At 39.5% G+C, this 10170-nt stretch overlaps 1 pseudogene; it reads right to left on the bottom strand.

Moving 5' to 3' along the window:
- Positions 1–9403: 9403 nt before the first annotated feature.
- On the bottom strand, positions 9404–10165 carry LOC124089924 (cTAGE family member 9-like; annotated as a pseudogene).
- Between the last annotated feature and the right edge of the window lie 5 nt (positions 10166–10170).

Raw genomic sequence — 10170 nt, 5'->3', positions numbered from 1 at the left:
TAGAACCCACAACAGTTATTTTACCTACCATAAGATCACTTCCACAGGAGATGCTTCTGAATTTCAATAGAAAGACAGAAATAAGAAAGTTATATGGAAAAGCTGTCATTCATGACTACACAAAGGTTCATCCAATCTCAATGAAAAGTTAAATGGTATTCATTGCTGAGTGATATCTTTACTTGAATTCTAACATGTAAGAAGGTATTTCCAATTTCACTATTATTTGATCATATCTAGGTTTCTCTATGCACTATAGATAAATTTCACAGCATGTTTTTGTTAACCTCTTAAAAATTTTTTAGAGTAAAGTAATTAATCTACTAATATCACAGATTATTTTAATCCCAGTCCTTACTTTTGTGGAAAAAATTATAGAATTTACAGATATCTTTTTTATGTATTTAATTTTAAAAGGCAAATACACTAGCATATTTAGGGTCAATTTTTTTCTTTCATTGCACAGCCAAAGGAAAAATCAAAAAGTTGTATAGAAATGAAGCCAGTTTTATTAACATAGTAAAGACAGAATTTTAAGGCAATCGGCTGATCTTATTCTTTTAGTTTTGACCAGTGGCAAATTTATGTGGCCCTGTGCATGTTTCTGAATCTCCACATATGTTCAACTGAATGAACTGCTTTCAGCATGACAATGGAGGAGAAACTATAACTAACTGGTTTCTCATACAATATTTTTGTAAAGTTCTATAGTTTTTTAAAAAATATTACTAGTTAGTCAATAATTAAAGGGCTTAGTATTCAGTTTACTTTTAGAAACGGTGGGAGCAATCACAGTATTTATGGATATTTTATTAACCCAGAATTTTACAAATTCATTTGAACTTGGAAATACTCCAACTTCCTTCAAACTTCCATTGTTCCTTTCCTTTAAAAGCATGCTTATTAAAATCTCCCACGGGACAAGTCAGGAATTGTCACTAAGAAGTTTCCTACACCTAGGCGTGTGCACACATATTATTTTGGTTCTTTTACTTTAGATTGCTCTAAATAATCAGGAGTTAACCAAGCATAGTAGAAGTTAAAGTTATTTCTGGGGGGAAAGAAAAGGGTAGGTTAGAGATAAAAATGAGACTTTCCCTTTGTACCCTGAATACTTGCTTTATATGCTCTTTCCCATTCGTCTAAATTCCTTTTGTAAACTCAAGAACAAAAAACAAGTGAAAAGGTGCTTATCCAATAGCGAGTCCTCCAGGCCAGCTGTCACTGCCACCAGAGCACAGAAGAGGAGCTGCAGGAGGCGCAGGAGCCGCAACTGCCTCCCAGAAGGAGTGGCCAAAGCGCAAGAGACAAAGCTGCAGCTGGAGCACGCGAGCTGCTGGAGCCAAAGGAACCACTGTGGTGCAAGAGGTAATGCGCCACCTCCAGGGAATGGGAGAGAGCCACCAGAGCACGCAAGCAGCTGGAGTGCAGGAGGAGCCGCCGCCGCCTTGAATTTGCTGGAGTGCAGGAGGCAATCCTGCTGCCACAGTGTAGGAGCCAATGAGGCTGCCACCAGAGTGCGGGACCCAACATCACCTTGTTGGTGGCATCAAGAATTCAGAATCCCCCATCGCTGCCAACAGAGTACCAGAGATGCTGGGGTGCAGGACCCAATGCTGTTGCAGCTGGAATGCAGGAGCTGCTGCCACCAGAGCTCAGAGCCGCCTGCTATGGGACACAAGCCGAAGGAGGTGGCAGCAGTGCCTCTGTGAAGACAGATGATGAACCCAGATGTGGCACCGAGCAGGGACTACAGAACCTAAGGATAGTGGCTACATGAACATGACCAAGAGATGGTGGACCACACGACCCCAGCATTTTGACGAGGCACAAAATACCTGTGTGCGAATGCCACCTTGAGCTCAGCTGCCAGGTAAGCACTGCACTCATTACCTGATGCTCAGTCAAGCGAATGGCAGTAGTGGTTCCTTGGTTTAGCTCCTTGCTAAAGGAGGAAAATATTTTATGCACTACTAGGAAATAGGAAATGTTTTTGCTGGAGAAGTTGAAAGAAGAAACTTCGGAGAGAACAAATAAGATTGTTCTGTAAATTTGGGGCTGGGTTGGGGTTGAACCTGAGAAGGCAGTCTGCTGCCTACAAAATTAGAAAATCCTCATGCTTGCTAACATTGAAAGAGATTGGCATGCCCGCATTTTACCATTGATTTCCTTTCCTATAGTTCCTTTCCTATATTGATGCTATAAGTCATTATATCTGTTATAGGTGAAAAGCACTTTTTTAGAATACTTATTTTTTTAGGTGTAGATGGACACAACACAACGCGTTTATTTATTTATTTTTTATGTGGTGCTGAGGATCGAATCTGGTCCCCCCGTGCTAGGCGCTCTACCGCTGAGCCACAATGCCAGCACTTAAGCACTTTTTTATGAAGTAAAAATTCAGACTATATTTAGAAAAAAAATAACTAGCTATATCTGATTTTTAAAAGATGTTTTGTCAAAAGCATAAATTAACAGAGGTGACAAGTTAATGGAGATGGACAAGAAAATAGCATATGCTTGCTGATATCAGATCACATATAGGATTCCCTGGAGCCCTTAGTTTGGGCAATGATTTAGCAGATAAAACTACACATGACATATATATTTTCTCTACACTAGAAGAAGATACAAATTTTCATGAAAGGTTCCATGTCAATGCTAATACTTTAAAAAAGCATTTTAAAATAACTAAGGAACAAGCTAGACAAATAATAAAACAATGTCAAAATTGTGTGACCTTTTTACCACAAGTTAATCTTGGAGTCAATCCTAGAGGACTGATACCTAACCATATTTGGCAGATGGACCTCACACACTTGCCAGAATTTGGAAAATTAAAATATTTGCATGGTTACAGTTGATACTTCTTCTGGATTTTTGATGGGCTCCCTTCATGCCGGAGAGAAAACTAAAGATATTATAGCTCATTTCTTACAAAAATTTTGCCACTGTGGGCGTTCCAAAATGGTTAAAAACAGATAATGGTCCTGGTTTTACTTCTACCTCTTTTAAACAATTTTGCTCATCATTTGGCATTACTCACATAACAGGAATTCCATACAATCCACAAGGACAAGGCATAGTTGAAAGAGCTCATCAAACTATTAAAATGTACTTATTAAAGCAAAAAGAGGGAATTGGGAAGGGGTACATATCCCCCAAAGATAAACTTAAAATAACCCTTTTTACTCTAAACTTTTTAAATTTGGATTCATCAGGGCTTAGTGCTATGGAAAGGCATATGTATCCAAAAAATGTACATAAGCCTAAGGTACTTTGGAAAGATATTCTAACAGGACAATGGAAAGGTCCAGACCAGTAATTGTCTGGAGTCGGAGGTTCTGTTTGTGTGTTTCCACAGGGAGAACAGCAGCCAATTTGGATTCCAGAAAGACTAACCAAAGCAATTTCTACAGACCAAAAAGAAGATGATTTGACTCAAATCCATAACAGCTGATATCCAGAGCTCCAGCTTGGCTATTCTTACATCTGTGACAGTGATTCTCCCACACTTGGAGGCTAATGAATAATGAATACCATTAAGGCCTCTTTCAAATGTAAAAAACCTTGAGGCTTGCTTGTGGGAATACCTTCAGACCCATATGCAAGTTACATAAAAAAGGATGGGATATCCAAATAAGAGTCAAACCCAGGTGGCAACCAGGATGCTTTTTTCAATATCTATTTTATTATTGCCTTTTCCCACATCATAAAGTTCTATTTTATTTTTTGAGCTCATACAGACCTAGGTTAATGTTTTTTCTGATCAGTTTTATTTTTTGACTGTGGAGTTTTTAAACATTGCAATGGAGATTTCACCTGTGTAAAGCTACAAGGCCTTTACTATTGTCTTATGTGTTGTATATTTGTGTGCACACTTGTGTTTTGTGTTGTATGTCTGTATGTGCGTATGTCCATATATCATACATGAGGAGTGCTCATGAAAAAATGGATCCAAATATTTTTTTATTCATGTGACTTAAATGGTTTAATTTAAATTGGGTAAATAGCTGTTGAGGATTGCTTTAATATGTGAACAAATAAGGAGGTTAACAGATTTCTTTGTTTGTTTACTATCACCTTTTTTCATTATATTTAATAATTCTGTTCAGGATAATGTAAATTGTTCAGAAAATTGTTTTCTTAGTGCCTGTTGGAGTGTCACATAATTTTTTTTTAGCCATCATTGCCAGAATTCCTATCTTCATCCTAGTGCTGGTGAAGACAAAGATAAAACCAAACTACAGCTTCTTTGATTGCTATCACAGTAAACCGTATAAACTGATACATCAATGAATAATAACTCAACAAGTAATGCTCAATAAAGGAGTCGATTTACTTTGGGAGGAAATGGACATATTGATAGATTCCTCTACTTTGAACTGCTTGCAGAACTTGCCTGGACTATGTATCACTTGTATGCATTGTGAACTATCTGTTGGTGCAGCGAATTTTGGTAGTGCCAGAGTGATGGTGTCACCAGTGGTACAGTTTTTCCAAAGGAGCCATCATTTGGCTCCTCCCTTCTGCTAGTGATGGTCTAAAATTTGGGGGCCAAAAGAGGTGAGGCAAGGAACCTCACCCCCCCCCCCCAACTGGCAAAGGCCAAATTGGAGGCCAACAGAGGTGAGGCAAAGAACCTCACCCCCCACTGGTGCATAGGCCTATCCACATGTATGGCTGTATGCTGGACTGGTAGTCAGTGACAAGTAAGATCCAATTGCAGTGGTACCAACCTACAATGGGAGGCTGATGCCTTGAGGTCAGCTCATCCAATGACGGGTAAGGACCATATGTAGTATTGGACAGCCTAACAGGCATGGTCCCTAAGCCACATTGCTTGTTGTTTAATTAAACAGAAGGGGGGAGATGTTGAGAGCCACAGCAGGTCAGAATGATGCCTGGCATTTGCCAGAGGGAATGTTTGAAAGGTGACTCCCAGGAACCATTGAGATGATGATTTGAGTTAAGCTATATATAATTGCTGTGATGCTGGATTGATTGTATTGTATATTTGACCTTTACTGTCTGGCAAAGCGGCTCTTGCTACTTTGGAGTTCTCCTGGGGATACCCAGAGAGTTCCCATTGGTTGGGGAAGTGCCGGAGAAGGGATTTCTGGAGGAGGGATTTCTGGTTGGTGTGTGATGTGTCCCGGGGGAAGGGCCACATTGGTGGCATTGGTGGAAAAGCGCGCATGCACTGCCAGTGAGAGTTGAAATAAAGTAGTTGCTATTTGAACCTACAAGGCTTTGTGGCAGCTTGGTTATTAGTGCCCAGCCAGACTGCGGCACTGCCTTTCCAAATCAATAAAGTCACCTGTTTCTAAAAACATGTCCACAGGTGTTTGAAGATACTGCCTCCAATTACTTTGTGTCTACCCGGAACAAAAGTCTGTCCAATATGACCACCAAAGTGAAAAATACCCCCACTCAAGCAAGCTCTAGCAATAGAAATCCAGTCACTCGGTGGGAGTGGTTGACAGCAGAAAGTCTCAAGCAAGCACTACATTAATGGTGAATTTGGACCACAGACCTCACAGGTGTTTTTTAACTCTTTAATAGTTTTAAAAGGAATTACCGCGTGGAGGTGCACATGCTGGTCCTGATCATTAACCTGTTGAAGAACTGGAAAGAGTTGAAAGTCACTAGTGTCTTACCCAGCTTCCTGTGCCTTTCTAATTCCCCACTGGAACAGAGTAAGTAATGTCATTGCCATCTCAGAGTATCTATTAAAATTCCCCCTTTTAACAGACAACGGCTGAATTCAAATGGACGGGGCAGGTGCTGTTAAGCACAGCCTGTTAAAATTCCCTGGAAAATCCTGGACTTCATAGTTTGATTCCTCTCCCTCAGATTGCGATTCCTCCATGGATTCTTCCCTGTTGAATCTGAGCTTGTAAGTCTCCTGCAGGAGGACTTTCTATCTCTCTATGAATCTCCTCTGGATTCTCCTCTCCAGAAGAAGGACCTTCTATCCCCCTGGAGGCCCTCTCTCTATGGTATTCCTTCTGACTACTCCCATTTGATTTAGGCAAGCCTATGTTTTTTACTTTCTGGTTTGCCCCCAAGGTTTTTTGTTGGAATATAATTTGTTTTAGTCTTTAACTGGTTAGAGGAAAAGACTTTTCCTTAGCCTCAGGCAATTTTTGTATTTGAATAGACTCAATGGCTCTCTGAATACCTTTCAATAGATCTTCAGGGGGCCACAGACTATGCCCCATGTAATCAAAAAGACAGATCTCTAAAGCAGGTCAAACCTTTTGAATATTCTCAAAATTTCCAGGTAATTGAATAGAAAGGGAAATTTTATGTAATTCCCTTCCAAATTTGTCCCACATATGGAAATTTGGTGAATCTTGGTCACAAAACTTAGGGAAAAATTCACTTACAACCTTTAAGAATTGTAGCAACTGAGTCTTTTAACTTGCTTTCCCTTCTGATTAATTATTGTCTCTAAAATAGTCAAATACATACCTTTAGCAGTAGAAGATGAATTCCCCATCATTAATTTTTTTTAAGTCCCTTTGTTCCAAAACTGCCTAGTACTTCCGTGACCCGAAAAATTGTCACAAATTCTGCATTTGTAGAGCATGTTCTCTAAGTCAACCTAGTCAATTTAACTCATGAGCCTCACTTCAGGGTGCCACCTCTACCATTCGACCAGAACTGGCTTCATTAAAGAAGGTTTAATTCATGAGTAAATGGTAGGTAGTTCTAAATGAAAGAGACAAGACTCTAATTACCTTTAATACCAGCTCTGGGAGGGCTTCTCCTAGCTCCCACCGCCAGCCACCAAATGCGGTAACAAGGTTTACTGAAGAGGCTAGCAAGAGGGAGCATGCCAGGGAGTGGACATTTATTGAGAAACAAAAAATTCCAGGGAAAATCCCATCCAATGAAGGTTAAGGGGGGCAGCAGCTGAAGGTCAGGGGCAACGATTGGGTCTTTGGGGCAGTGTCCAGACACACCTCTGCACTGACAAGCCCTGGGACCTGGAGAAGGGTGGGGAAATCTCTGACACAGCTGTGTCTAAATGCCTCTCACCCAGCCATGGAGGTAACTCAAATCACGTGCATGGATGGCCTCCCACAAATATTGTTTTGTTTTACTTAACTGTCATTTACAGTGTTGGAAGCTGATTTAGTAAGTGGTGTTTTGTTTAGAACAGCCTTTCACCTTTTTTCTCTTGAAGCAAAATGTTGTTAGAGGACTGTGTCATGGTATTTCGCTATTTCCGTTCAGATTTAAACCTGAAATTAGATTCTTTCAAGTTGACTGGTATAAGACATGAACTATATGATAAAATGTTCACCAATAGTAGTTAGGGCAAAAGTAGGTCTGGGTAACAATCAGTGAGTGATCATCAGTTCATTTTATATAGACCATAACTGCAGAACTTTCATCCACATGCTTAGAGAAAGTAATATTTTATGCTGGCAAGTAAGGACTGATTTGACAAACAGTGTGACTCTTGAGGGAAAACAGAATTATTAGATTTATTAAAAGTGTAGACTTTCTTTTGCAAGACCCGAATTTTTTTTCATTTCTATTGATTTTGGGCTCAAGTATCAGGGAGATTCTTCACTGTGCTTCAAATGTTTTAATAAAGCTGCTTCTTTTTTTTTTTTTTAAGAAGGAGGTTATACTACTGCATTCATTTTAGGTTTAAATGTACACTTTAACACATGCAGACACACATTTAGAGAGCATATTTAACATCTGAATAAAGCTTTAACTATAGTTAGGGTATTTTTAATACATGTTCTTTCTTGGTCTCTATTGGGGAAAACTTGTTCAAAGTGTTCTCTGTGTATTGGTGCAGGTTGGCCAATTGTCACTTGTTGGCAATGATATAGAAGTTGAAAGTGAGCAGTTCAAAAAACTTAAAGTAGTTTAGCATAGTCATTTTATGAGTATCAAATCAAAGAATATCAAAAGCTGAGAATTATGTGTCTGATTCTTATTTCAGTGTCCTAATAATTCATGTGTATTTTACAAATATCGCCCCAAAACCCAAAGACTAGGTAAACCTTTATCAGTGAACCACAGCAGAATGCAATTCTAAATTTCATGAAAATGGGCATAAAATATAAAAGACAGGAACTGGGGTTTTGGGTCAGTGGAACAGCACTCACTTAGCACATGCAAGGTACTGAGTAGGATCCTCAGAACCACATAAAATTAATTAATTGATTGAGTGAGTGATTAATTAATTAAAGGTAGAAGAAGAACTTAAAGATGAAGAACACAAAGAAAAATAGGAAGAAGAAGAAGAAGAAGAAGAAGAAGGAGGAGGAGGAGGAAGAGGAGGAAGAGGAGGAGGAGGAGGAGGAGGGAGGAAGAAGAAGAAGAAGTCATCAACGATGACTCAGGGAAAATGGGAACAGAGTGAGTTTAAATTGTGGTTTCCAATTCCAAAATGTTTCCTGAGAACTGCAACTTTCTTTGTATTTGAGATCTCCTACTTCCATGACATGTTTAGTAGTGTTTTCTGGTTTACTCTTAATATGCTCTAGTTATTGTTTTATGGGAAAACTAGTTGACATGCCCCACAAGATTGAAAATCAATGAAAATCTTTCATTAAGCATAAAGTTCCTTTCACATTTGCTACAATCATAGTAAATACACTTCTTTGTATAAAGGGACTGTCTTTGTTGGGCATTTAAAATATCCCCAAAGGCTAGATGACATACATGAAACTCCCATTGTTGTTTATGGGATAGTGGATTAATCAAATTCAATGCTGTAATCTTTAGAGTAAAATAGAATGAAAATAATTTACGCATAAGATTCATACTTAAAATATCTTTATTTCCAAAATACTATCCTAAGAATTATAGTTTTATTTAGCTTCAATCGGAGCAAAAGTATAATCACTTACTTAAGTAAAAGCAGTTCCTTAAAAACTAAAAATGAGAGGTAAGTCAAATTACTTTTGAAGAGAGATCAAAAACATCAGGTTTCTTCACTTGAAGGTGGAATGAAGCCTGAAGGGCACTCACTTCTACTTTCAGAATGAGGGGGTGGGGGGAGGAAATCCAGCACTTGGGGGAAGGTCATGAGGAAAATACCTCCATTCATAGACATCTGGCATTGGAAAAAATGGAGGGGGTGGTGGGCCCGGTGGAAAATAATCTCGAGGTGCTCCATACCTGTTTACTGGAGGAGGCAGAGGGAAAAATGGTCCTCCTCTCATGAACTGACTCCTCGGATCCACAGGAAACAATTCACCTCTGACTGGAGGGAAAGGTGCCAACAATGAGCCGGAGCCAGTTGCTTGGTTTTCAGCAGGGAGAGATGAATTGGGCACATTGGAATCACCAAGATCGATTTTGGTCTCCTTTCTACTGGATTGACTTTCTGAAGACATAGGCCCATCCTCTTTATCCAAAGAAGGCATTAATTAGAACCTCTGAGTTCTGCTTGTCGCAATGGTCTACCATAATTCGAATAACATCCACCTTGCCAAGGAGGACCCAATGGTGAGGGACCATTGGGGGAATGCTTTCTGCCCAATGCTGCATTTGAAACACCAAGTGCACAGGGATCTTCCTCTACAAGTTCAAATTGAAGCTCCCTTTCAGTTAACTTTTGTCTATTGCGAGCATTTTGTTTCATGAAATAATGGAGGTTTCTTTCAGCAATCCAAGCCGCCAACTCACTCTCATGTGCTTTTTTCTCAGAGTAAATAATCTTCCCCTGACAGGACTGAATGGTTCTCTCCAATTCTTCTTTAAGATATGTGGCTCACTTTCTGTATGTCTCCAGCTCTTCTCTTGTATGGCCCATCTCTTCTTTGACCTTGGAAAGTTTCTCCTCTTGCTCCACCCGGTAATTTTCCTCTACTCTGAGTTTCCCATGGAGTTTCATCATATTTTCTTGATAGCATTCCATCATGACTTTAACTTTCTGCTGAAGGTTCTCATTCTCACCTTCAAGCCATGTATTTTCTGACAGCAAGGTTGCCTGTTCAGTCTTCAGACTTTTAATCTGTTCTCTAAGGTCTTCCTTTGTTTTCTCTATGTCAGATAAGAAAGTACAAGTTTGATATCTTTCTACTTCTAAGGTTTCTAAGGAGGCCTTTAGCTTAGCACCATCAACCAGTTTCTTCAAAGCTCCTTTGGGCTCATCATCCAAGTGAGCACCAATTCCTGATTCACTCTTCA

Source organism: Marmota monax, unplaced genomic scaffold (genome assembly GCF_021218885.2).
Source record: "Marmota monax isolate L192 unplaced genomic scaffold, Marmota_monax_Labrador192_F-V1.1 WCK01_AAM20220418_F8-fsc00972, whole genome shotgun sequence".
In the NCBI taxonomy this organism is placed as follows: domain Eukaryota; kingdom Metazoa; phylum Chordata; class Mammalia; order Rodentia; family Sciuridae; genus Marmota; species Marmota monax.
Note: the sequence above shows the minus strand (reverse complement) of the source record. Positions and strands in the feature narration are given on the sequence as shown.